The 12520-nt window shown below is 44.8% G+C and overlaps 1 long non-coding RNA gene across 1 annotated transcript; it reads left to right on the top strand.

Moving 5' to 3' along the window:
• Window positions 1-3047: 3047 nt before the first annotated feature.
• Window positions 3048-12307, top strand: LOC115273850. The gene is made up of 3 exons (XR_003900984.1): window positions 3048-3092; window positions 9585-9678; window positions 11566-12307. It is a non-coding gene; the product is annotated as an uncharacterized LOC115273850 (long non-coding RNA).
• Window positions 12308-12520: the final 213 nt, after the last annotated feature.

The raw sequence follows: 12520 nt of genomic DNA on the forward strand, positions 1-12520 counted from the left end.
TCTTGATCCATTCATCAGTTGATGGACATTTAGGCTCTTCCCATGATTTGGCTATTGTAGAAAGTGCTGCTATGAACATTGGGGTACGTGTGCTCCTATGCATCAGCGCTTCTGGATCCTTTGGGTAAATCCCTAGCAGTGCTATTGCTGGGTCATAGGGGAGTTCTATCGATAGTTTTTTGAGGCACCTCCATACTGTTTTCTAGAGCGGCTGCACATTTTGAAGTGAAATTTTGTTTCAGCAAAGGATTTGGTGGCTAAAAACCCATTGAGTAATTAGATAGTTAAGTGCATAAATCTATTAAATCAAACTGCTGAGCAACATCATTTCCCAGGCCCCATGTAGCATGAAAATCCTCTCAGAGCCATCAGCAGAGACACAGACGATGGGAACCATGAGTGACAGTAAGGACCGCGCTGCCCACACACATGTGTGGTGCTTTCCAGGGACCCTGAGATACCAGGGAAGTGATTAATAAGACTAAAGACAACGCAGGGACCCAAGTTAAGTAGGTAGCCAAGAGTTCTCCTCTGCTCCTGTGTCACGGCAGAGACAGGGCCTGATGGCCTTGGTGTGGGGCTGGGAAGGGGGTGAATCTGGCTCTGCAGCTGGGAGCCAGAGTCCAGTGGAGTGTCCCCTACACTCAGACCCTGATGTCCTCGGTCCTCAGCCCCTGAGAGATTCAATGTCGCAGGGACAATAGGTATGATGTGATGGAGATGTGATCTCATGGATGAGGTTTGGCCACGGAGCAACGTTTGTTAATGGGAAGAAATGTTACAGATCTGCACTCATGTGCACACACACAGTATTCATTTTTTAAAAATCATGATTTATTTAGATGATACTTTGTTTCTTTCTAAACTGAATTCAAATTGGCATAAAACCGTGTATCTGGCTCTTTCTCTTGGCCTCTCTTAATCTCATTATCTGATATTCTTTTGAAGATTAAGACTCAATCAATCACAATGAACAGAACTACCCAGAATTAGCAGCAAACAGCTCGGGGTTGTTACAAAGATAAGCTTCCAAAGTCACGGGGCACTTGGCATCCAAGGCCTTGGGGCACTTGGAAGAGCGTGTTTGTCCCTTGAATTCAGGAGGATCCAGCCTGTGTTTATATTATTGTTTGATGGAGGCCATGTCCCTTCTAAGTAATGGCCCTGAACTTCATCATATTGCCTGTTCTATATTATTCACAGCATTTATTCTTACCTTATACCTTATTGTCTGTTTATAGTCTCTTTCTCTAGAAGAAAGAGGAGTTTGACAAGAGAAGGGACCTAATTTGTTTTCTTTACCGACATAGCCCCACCTTGGAATGGTAGTGGCCAGCGTATTGTAGGCACTCAACAAATATTTACTGAATAAATGAATGAATGAATGAATGAATGAATGGTGCACAGCCTTGTCTTCACAGTGTCTGGGGCCACCGTGGTGCAGCAGAGATGTGCATCCAGGAGACGCAGGCTGCCAGCCCACGAAAGGCCCTGAAACTCACATTTCATACCTGCACCTGCGTAACGGGCACCGTCTCCACCCAACGGGACCGCATGGTGCGTGTGGATTCGTGTGTGTGAAGCGTCCCCGTGGGTTTCCTGGCACCAGGTAGGAGTTTGCTCAGGCACTCCTGAATCCAAGGTGGACTTTGTCATCCCCTCCATTTCACAGAAGAATAAAACTGAGGTTCAGAGAGAAAGTTCAGAGGTAGATGCAAGGGATACAGCCGGGACTCATGCCTGTATCTCATGAATCTCAGATCACAACTTTTTCTGCCTCTTCATGCCACTTTTCTAGAACAATCTGTCTCTCTCTCCCTTTCTGTCTCTCTCTCTCAGTCACACACACACACACACACACACAATGCATATTAGTGGTCTAACATTTTTTAAACGTTAAATTAAATTTTTAAAAATTAATTTAACATTTTTAACAACACACTCTTCATTTTTCTACTCAGCTAGGACATAGAAATTCCCATGTAAAGGTTTCATATGGAAAGAGGGAAAAGGGTCATTTTCTACAGAAGCTGAGCTCAGCCTTGAACCTTCCCTGCCTGGCCCAAAGGGCGGCTTGCTGACGGCTCTGGTCAGGGACTCTTTCCACAGTGAAACAAACACCTTTCTGGCAGGTCGGAGGGGCCAAACCCTGAGCTGGGCCACACGGTGGTCCTCCTGGTCTCCCCAAATCTTCCCTCTCCTCCTAAGACCCCCCTCCCACAAAAGGGCAGCTGGATTCTCTGGACAGCGTGCAGAGCTAGGGCCCAGCCTATCTGCTCTCCACTCAAGCCTCAGTCAATGGGGACGTTGAGCAGGAGAGGAAGATCAGAGGGAGGTTTCTGGGCTGTGCCAAGTCAGGGTTTCATTTTATTTCATGTTGAGGAACAGCCATGTCCCAAAGGGGAGGCATTGAGTCTCCTTTCTGATCAGCGCCACGGGGGGATTGGGGAGTGTGGACAAGACGAAGAATCGATCTCTCCAGCAGCTTTGGACACCAGGCCAAGGCTAATCTCCTCCCAGTAACAGACACCAGGGATGACGTCCCACTGTTCCTGCTATCCTCTGTCACCATAGAGAATGAGAGGGTCCAGAGAAGGTCAGAAGGTACAGCCAGACCCCTGAACACACAGACAGGGCAGCGGAAGTCTGTTGGAAAGAAGCGTCATCCCAGGGGACAGGAAGATTCACAGGGCCAAGCGTAGGGGCAGACAGATGGGGTTTGAGGTCCACCTCTGCCACCTTCACTGAGACATCAGAGGGCCGACTTGCGTGTCTGGGCTTACGGAGCTTTCAGGAAAGAAAGCAGTCTGTCACAGGCCCTTTGGTTGTCTCCGGAGATGGGAGTTGAAAGAGGGAATGAGCACTTGGTTTTCAGAAGGAGCAGAAACATGCGCCTGTCAGGTCATCATCCTGGTTCACAAGCTAACTGCACCTCACTCCTCTGCTGTTTGGTTTTTACTGTCAACACTGTGCAGCCTTCCCACTCCAGCGGCTGATTTTACTGAGCGTTTAGCCTCCTGTGCCAGCTTCTTAGCTGTCAGGTGCAGAGCTACGTGCACGGAGCCCCGCCTGCACAACCACACTCGGTGATGGTAAGTACCACCGCGGGTACCAGAGCTCTGAGAAACACATTTCAGGGCATGGGTTCGCCTTTTGTTGTTGTTGTTTTGTTTTTTTGTTTTGCCAAGACCCATGGTAGAAATACATAAATCAATACACTTTATGTTGCGAATCAGCACACACTCATATACAGGACTGAAATTTTCACGAAACGCTACACTTATTTTATCCCCACTACACTATTTTCCTTTCCATTTTGCTCCACGCCATTGCACTCTCTTGTGCTCTATTTCATCTTCAAAAGTACTGGTCACCACCCAGGCATCTAGTTCATTAACCAGCTGCCAGTTTGAAAAACACTGGTTTAGGGTATGATTGTCATGTGATTCTTTCAGTCTGGCCATGGTCCCCAGTCTTCCAATGCAAAGCTTAAGAGTTATCAGGGCCTGTGATCAATGATAAATGTACGTCTCTCCAGGCCCCATCACTAGAGGTTTGATTCACTTACAGAGAGTGGTCAGCGTCAGAGTGTGGGGCGGGGTCTCAGTATCACTGGGAGGAAGATTCTGATCCCAGGGAAAGAGAGCGTCTGATTGGTCTAGGTGGGTCTGAGGCCACCTCTGGGTCAGAAAAGGGAAGACATGTTGATGGGCAATCCCACCAACACTATACCCCGTTGGACAGGTAGCCCCCAAAGTAAGTAGAAAAAAGGGGGATGGATGTTATTATGGACTATGTGTGTCCCACCAAAATTCATTTGTTGAAATTCTAACCCTCAATGTGATGGTATTTGGAGGTGGGGCCTTTGGGAGGTAATTAGATCATAAGGGTGGACTTCTCATGAATGAGATTAGAGACCCCAGAAAAGGGGTACCTGTGTGGCTCAGTCAGTTAAGTGCCTGCCTCTTGATCTTGGCTCAGGTTATGGATCTCATGGTTGGTGAGATTGAGCCCCACATCAGGCTCTTTGCTGACAGTGCAGAATCTTCTTGGGATTCTCTCTTTCCCTCTCTCTCAAAATAAATAAACTTTGAAGAGACCCTAGAGAGCTCCTTTGTCCCTTCCACCAAGTGAGGACACGGCAAGAGGATGACCATCTAGAAACTAGAAACCTGGTTCTTACCAGACACTGAATCTGCCAGCACTTAGATCTAGAACTTTCCAGCCTTCAGAACTGTGTGAAATAAACACTTGTTGTTTCTTAGCCACCCAGTCTGTGCTGTTTGGTTATGGCCACCCAAACAAAACTACTACTGAGTGGCCTAGTTTGTCCTAGAACACCCAGGTAATGGTTTGCTAACCTCTCCTCTGATGCTTACATTCTCCTTATGTTCTCCAAGATGCTCGGCATGGTGCATACAGCAGGCATCCGCTGCATGGGGAAAGCATGAAAACCAGGGAAGAGCTGCATTATGACCACTGGTCTTGGTCATAAATGATCAGGGTTTTGACTCTGTGCTCCATGTATGTGACTGAAGGCAAACCCATAGAGGTCCTGCATCTACTGATTACAACAACAGCTAGAAGATTTTTCTTTTATTTAACAAACTCTGACCATGTGCAAGCCAATGTTTTGAGAGCTTTACAAGTATTAACTTACCAGGTTCGCATAAAAGGCCTGTAAGAGAAGTGCCCTCACCATCAGAGCTGGTATACCCATACTGTCTCTAATATTCACACCTGACCTATAAGGAGAAGGGATTTTCTCCATAGATGAGATGCTGAGGCTCATAGAGGTTTTATAACTTGCTCAACATCCCATAGTAAGCAGCAGATTTTCCCTTTGAACCCCCATAAGGAAGAAGGAGTAACACCAGGAGAATCCTTGACAGTATTTAATCCTCAAGTTATCAGCGCCTGCATGCTAAGAACAGCCTCGGGTTGAAATGGGCCAAGCCCTGGGTGGGGAAAGAAGTTCCCTTCTTACAAACAGAACCAGAGACACAAACCAAAATGACTCACATAAGTTCCAGAGGTGGGCAGGATGCCAGTAAACACATGAAACTCCCCCGGCGGCTGGCCTGAACATTCCCATTGTTTCGATGTGCCCTCATTCTGTTAAAATGTAGTGACAAGGACATTCATCACTGCTTATACATTTTGTTTTTCAATGAGAAGGAGAAAGCTCTATTCACTCATGGAGACTTTTGTTCAATCGTCCAGCTCTATTTTAATTCTTCAGTAGCAAGCACTGCAGTCAGCCATGTTTAAAATAATGACCCTCAAATGCCTTCGTTGTGGTGACAATATTGTTACAGCTGACTAGTATGCTTTCTCACCTTGTGTTGCCTAGCCAGTATTTTCTGAGCTAAATATGTCTCTCTCATTTGTCCCAGGTAGGTTCTGGGATGGAAACACTCACTCCCAATTTGGAAGAAACATCCCTGGAGTCATTTATTAAATAATAAATATACAAGTATATATTTATTAATACAAATAAAGTGATTTGGTATGTGGGTTTAGAACTGTTCTGTTTAGCTATTGGATCCAAATATGTTTTCATAATCTTAGATTTATATTTCATTGGTACAGTGCCTGTGGCTCTGATAGACTTTAACAGAAAGAAAGAGGTTATATTGGAATTGGTATGCAATTACGACTGTTCCATAAAGGGCAAGTTTAAACATGATGTTCTTCCTGAATTTCATTCAGTTGAGTTTGAATGTAAAAATAATTAGTTGGAGAGTGTATCAGTTATTCCTTGCCACATGACAAGCCACCCCAAAATATAGTTGCTTAAAACCACAATTGATTGCTTCTTGTGGCTCTGTAGGTTAACTACCTATTCAACCAGTTGACTACGATGGCCTAACTCCTATGTTTGGGGCCTTGGTGCTGGTTGTTGGCTGTGCCTCTCTCTTCACGAGATCACTCATCATTCAGCATCTAGCATGGGCTTTCTACCATGGGTAGTGTGCCAAGAGGGCAAAGGTGGATGCTGCAAGGTCTCTGAAACTCCTATGTATCACTTCCAGCATATCCTATTGGCCAGAGGCAGTAACAAGGCCAGTCTAAGTATAAGGTGTGATGGGAGAGAGTCCATCTTCTAATAGGAGGGACTGAAAAATTATTTTCATTGATTCCACACAAAAAATGCATTCACCCCCTGTCTAGTGGTCTTATCTTATGCTAGTGTCAGTTTTGGTCTCAAAGTCCAGGGACTTGATCATCTAAATGCTGAGATGCCTGGAAACAGTTCCTCAGGTGTAATTCTTCAGATGCAGCTCCTCTGGAGTCAGAAAATTGTAAACTAGGCAGACTTCCTATCTGTCCCACAAGGGCAACATGGTAAAAGCATGTTGCCAAGGTAGATGGAAGAATGGAAGGCACATGGTGTTGATCCATAGCATTCTGAGATCTAGCCAGGCACAAATTTCTAATCTCCTGTCAGGCAGTATTGCACTAGGGCCCATTTCTCCCTTGGACTGCATCTCAGTTACTTAGGGTTGCTGTAACAGAATGCCGTAGACTAGGGAAGCCTAAACGCAAATATTTGTTCACAGCCTCACAGTTCTGGAGGCTGGAAATCCAAGATCAAGGCACTGGCAGATTCTGTGTCTGGTGAGAACCATCTCATGATTGCAGATGGCTGTCTTCTCATTTCCTCACATGACAGAGAAGGAGAGCCAGCTCTAGTGTCCTCATCCCCTTATGAGGGTTCCAATATCATCATGGGGGCTCCATCACCATGACCTCACACAGACCCAATTACTTCCCGAAGCCCCACCTTCAAACACTGTTCCACTGGGGACTAGAGCTTCCAGATAGGAATTTTGGAGGGACTCAAACATCCAGTTCATAGCAGAGCAGCTCCATAACCTTCTTCTCTTTGGCTCTTTGCTCCACTCCCTGGGTCTTGGCTCTTCCCTCTGAGTAGTCCTTCCTTCTCCACAGGAAATGGCACATGCTTGCAGTTGAGTAGATTTTTCCTCTGCTTGCTTCCTTCCCTTAGAAAGTTGGGGACCCAAAGGCTGTTTTCATTTTCAACTTGTCCTCCCATTTATATCCAAATTGGGAGTGTTTTCACCAACACAATGTCTTTAAACTGAGTAAATTTCTCTTACGTCTGATTGGGGTTCAATCTATGGCCACACAGTCACATCTGTTATTCTTTTTTGAGACAGATCTCTCTCTCCTTTAGCTGTGGACCTGCTGTAGGATACTCCCTTAAAAATCTTAGAAGCCTGGGGTGCCTGGGTGGCTAAGTCGATTAGGTGTCTGACTCTTGATTTCAGTTCAGGTCATGATCCCACAGTTCATGAGATAAAGCCCTGCATCAGCCTGAACTGGACGTGGAGTCTGCTTAAGATCCTCTCTCTCCCACCCTTGCCCTCTGCCTCTCCCCCACTCATGTGTGCATGTGGTTGCCCATGTGCATACATGTACACACACACTCTCTCTCTCTCTATCTCTATCTCTCTCAAAAAAAAATCTTAGAAACTCTTTGTCTGAGAATTTCCTTTATGCATAAGCTTAAAGCTTTCCAAGGTCTTAATAAGGGATCCCACAGCCACACCCTTGATAGATCTGGGCCCTGTGCCTTGTTTCATTTGGAGGATGTTTTATTGGCTGGCGTGGGGAGTGTTTGCTGGAAATGAGAGGCAGTCATGTTTTCTAATCAAGCACGTCCTGAGCCATGTACATTTCCTCTACATTCTGCTTGTAAACTTAGTAGCTCTTCAGTTCATCTCCCTTTTCATGTACACTATCATACCCAGCTCAGAGAAGCCAGTTGGCACTCCCAATGTTCTGTCTAGAGGCTTCCTTGGCCAGATCTATGAATTCAACAGGTTAATTTTCTGTCTTCCAAGTTATCTTGGGTGATGGTCTGGACTATTTGGGACTATGTTCCCCCCTGCACAGGCTGGGCTTCTCTTTCTCCAACTGACAATAGCAGTTTCCTCTCCTTCTTTCCAGACCCCACTGATGGCATCCTTCCTATCTTCTGCCCACCTCCTTGTCCACAGTCAATGCCATTAATTTATGTGTTTGTTGCTGAAACACCTCACTTTTAGTTACCAACTGTGATGGTTAATTTTACGAGTAAATGTGACTAAGCCATGGGGTACCCAGACATTTGGCCAAACATATTCTGGGTGTGTCTGTGAGTGGGTTTTAGGTGAGATTAACATTTGGGTTGATAGACTGAAGAAGAAAGATTGACCTCTGTATTTGAGTAGACCTCAAATAGGTCTGGCCCTCCCAGGAGTAGGGGGATTCTTCCTGCCTGACTGTGAGCTGGGACATAAGTCTTTTCCAGCCTTTAGACTTGAACTGAAACATCTTAGGTTTTGAGACTGCTGACTTTGGGAGCAGAAATTACACTGTTGGGTCTGTTGGTTCTCCAGCTGTTAGACTTAGATTGGAACTACATCATCAGCAATCCTGGGTCTCCAGCTCACTGACTGTAGATCTTAGGACTTCTCAGGCTCTGTAATCATGTAAGCCAACCCATATTGGTTCTGTTTCTCCAGAGAACACTGACTGATACACCAAATCTATATGTTATCTATTGTTGTGTTTCAAAACACCCCCAGAACTTAGAGGCTTAAAACATGGGTAGGCAAAGAGCAAGATAGTACATAGCTTAGGCTATGTGGACCATATGGTCTCTATCACAACCACTCTACTCTTCTGTTGATCTCATAAGCAGCCATAGACAATGTGGAATAAATGAGTGTCATGGTATTCCAATAAAACTTTACACAAACATGGGCCTGCTCAGATTTGGCCTGCAGACCCTGACTTAAAACCATAGTTTATGGTTTCTCATGACCCTGTGGGTTGATGGAGAAGTTCTATGAGTCTTAACCTGGGATCACATCTCATTGCAGGTAACTTCAGTCATCCAGTGGCTTAGCAGGGCCTGAAAACACTAAGGGGACCCCACTCACATGTCCAGGGCCTTGGTGCTGGCCTCAGCTTGGCCTTTCTTTCCACACAGTCTCTCAATAGTCAGTAATCTAGTCTGGATTTTTAAATGCAGTGACTGGAACATTCCAAGAAGGAAAAGGCAGAAGATGCAAGGCTTCTTGAGGCCTAGCTCCCACACAACTTTTACCATACTGCATTGGTCAAAGCAAGCCACAGGCTGGGCCAGATTCTAGGGGTAGGGAAGTAGACTCTGCCTCTGGAGTCTCTGGAGGGAGCTGCTCAATTTCATCATCATTATTTTCCAACCTGTCCCAGAAATGGCCAGGCTACCTTAGCTTTCTCATCTCTACTAGTAGATGGAAATCCACGAGGGTCTGTGAGCAGGTTAGGCCCCTTGTTACCAGCATGAGCCCATGGAACCTAATTCACCAATCATGAAACTCAACTTCCTGTCTAAATGTCTTTGTTAGCTTTTCATAGACTCTGAGTCCAGTCATGAAGGTAGTCCAAGGTTAGAAGATATATGCATTTGACCCTGGAAAATGAAAAGCAAATGGCTGTGGGAGATAGGGTGTCTATCCAGAAGGGGAAAGAAGTCTTTCCCAGACCAGTCCTTCTCTGACTTGTCCTGTTCATGATCAAAATTGCAGGTAAATGAAGACGCAGCTCCATCATTTTCCCCCATCCTCATTATTTTCACCTGGACACCACACAGAAGCGTTTGTGTGTGATGTTCAACACTAGGTAAGTTTTCAGTCTTCAACTAGGTCCTGGGCATTTCCTGCAGGTGTTTTAAACTTTCAACCTTCTCTTGGAAACCTCTCTGAGCATGTTTGTGTTTCCATTTCTCTCCAAAGTTTAAATTAGAGCAATCATTTATTTTTCAACAAAAAATTAAAATTCGTTGCTGATCCTGGCCCTCGGATAGTTCCCATGGGATCTCAAAACATTTTAAATAAAATTCTTTTGGATCCATCAGCTAACAGATGCGTAGTTAGCTGTAGGATGTCTTTGATGCCTAAGCCAAAAGACAAAAGATTTACTGATATTGTATATACTACATGTTTATCTTTAAAATAAAATTTCATATAAAATATAGATGAACTAAATATATATCTCTAGAGGCTAAGAAAGTAGTGTCTAAAACGTCTCTTCTTCCCCTGCATAAACCTTCCTTTTCTAAGGTAGTCATTTTGGAAAGTCATCATTAAAATGCATGAAAATGAAACCTCTCAAGTCACCAGTCATTCTTCCACTGAGAACACAAATGTGGCCAATTACGTGCCTCTTAAAAGTGTTGGTTTTTTATGACTTTTTGTTTAAAGAATTTGTCGTTGAAAAGGCTGTGCAAGGCCAGATACAGAATTCACTTTCAAAGGGCCTGCAGTGGTATTATCGGCCATGTGGACTAAGAACTCTTGTTCTCCGAGGTTTTAAATCAAAAGTGTTAAGCAGAGTTTAAACCCCATGTCATTTTAAATTCCAAGCTTTAGATCCATGAAGCATGGATTTTATGATGGAAATGACAACTGACCTTCATCTGTAACAGATACAGAAAACTAACTTTGCGGCTTTCTCAGGAATTTGCAGCAAGCTGGGTAGGCAGACAAGGTAACCAGAGGCTGGGAAGGCAGGCATAGAATCAGCTGGCCAAGTGGCTCCTGAGGGTTTACCAGCTGTCCCCGCAAGGCTTCGCTTGCATTCCTGTCTGTTTCTGCTCTGAGAAGGGCTTCCTGCTTCTTGGCCTTTCAGTACATTCTACCCCCAATCTTACAACAAACTTTCAGAGATTATAAAACCATAAAGAAACAATTAGCTATTCATATAGTACTTAGCATATGCCATGCACTGGGCAACATTTGATCCCAGTAATATCCCTGAGAAGCACTAAGGATGCTTCTTCCAATTTTACAGACAAAGAAACAGAGACTTGGGAAGTAAGTATCTTTCTAAGAGTTTGGGGAGCGGGTGGAAATCCTAAAGAGCAAAGCTGAGATTCACACCCAGGTCTGTCAGCCCTGGAGCCTGAGCTCTGGTCTCCTGCAATAGTCTAGCTTCCTAACTACAGTGTAAACTTCTCAGGCATAGAGACATATTACAAAAGTCTATGGTATGTTCCAGGGTGATTGACACAAACATCGAATAAAAGGAATTTATGCACTAGTAAAAAACCCAAAAATCTGTATCTCTATTTTCCCCATAATTCACCAGTTTACAACATTCACCTGACAAGCTTACATCTCTCAGGAACATTTTCAGTCCAAGGTACAAAATACTTTTCTCTAGCTTTCAATTTCAATTGAATCAACTTAAGCCTTTCAAACTAGCAGGTCATATTTCCAACAAAACTCCAATGAAGCTGAAACTATACAGGGGGTGAGGAGGGGCTGGTGTCCATGAGAAAGCAGAGGAATGCACCAAAACACATCAATCATAGGACGCTCTGGATAACCAATGTTTCCTTCGACGCGCCGTGAGGCTCGGGGTTTGAAGCCGGGCTAGCATTAAAGCTTGATAAAGTCCTCTTCATCTAACAAATTCCACTGTCACCTCATTAGATTTGAAAAATACAATGCTTTAAGACACTTGGAGATATTTTCAGTAAAAATAACATTATTTTCTCTTTATAAGGAAACTGAAAAACATCGCCTAATTGCATGGCGAGCAGTCACGACAGCGCGCAGCCCATGGGGTCAGGACCGGCCGTCCAGTAGTGTAAACTGTCCTCCGTGCCACGAGCATTTCCTCCCCAAAGAGAAACTGTTAAAACCTTAATTGAGAGGTCAGCGGTCTCAGGACAGGCAGGAGATAAGCTGCTAGCTATGTGAAGTCATGTCAACTTTGATCGGCCAGGACTTTTGGCATCGAAAGAAAGCCCACGATGAGTCAGAGACCCTCTAATCTTCTCTGAGATAAGCTGAAGCTGTTGGGCTGGGGTCGACGGTCCAGGGCAGGGAAAGGCTTTTCTCTGTGCGCTGTGGCCACACTTATGAGTGAATCCATTTTAGCCTGACATCCCTGCCAACGTCTGTAACCACGCTCCCAAATGGGGAGGTGACCTGTTCGAGGGGGGCTTGTTCCAAGGAAGAGTCTACAGAGGTTGCCACCATCACGTTCTCAGGGACTGCCTTGGAAGATGTCCAGTGAATGGATCAGCAGAGAGAGCTGGTCAGAACACTACAAGACCGGAAGTGAAGGAGGGAGGGAGGGAGAGAAAGAGGGAAGAGAAGGAATTGAAGGATTGAGTTATTCTGACTCTCTGTGCCATGCCAAGTGTATGAAAATAGAAACAATGTTACATTGAAAAGACATGTCAAAATTAAAAAGCAATGCAGGATGGAGGGGAGGGAGGTCTCAAGACTTTCAAAATGTACTTAGGGTTAAAAAATGTCCTTAGGGTAAGAGACTCTTACATATAGAGAACAGACTGAGGGGTATTGGAGGGGTTGTGGTGGGGGGTATGGGCTAAATGGGCAAGGGGGCATTAAGGAGAACACTTATTGGGATGAGCACTGGGTGTTATATGAAGGGGATGAATCATTGGGATTCTACTCTTGAAATCATTACTGCATATATGCTAATTAAC

The sequence above is a fragment of the Suricata suricatta genome, chromosome 2, assembly GCF_006229205.1.
Source record: "Suricata suricatta isolate VVHF042 chromosome 2, meerkat_22Aug2017_6uvM2_HiC, whole genome shotgun sequence".
Lineage (NCBI taxonomy): Eukaryota > Metazoa > Chordata > Mammalia > Carnivora > Herpestidae > Suricata > Suricata suricatta.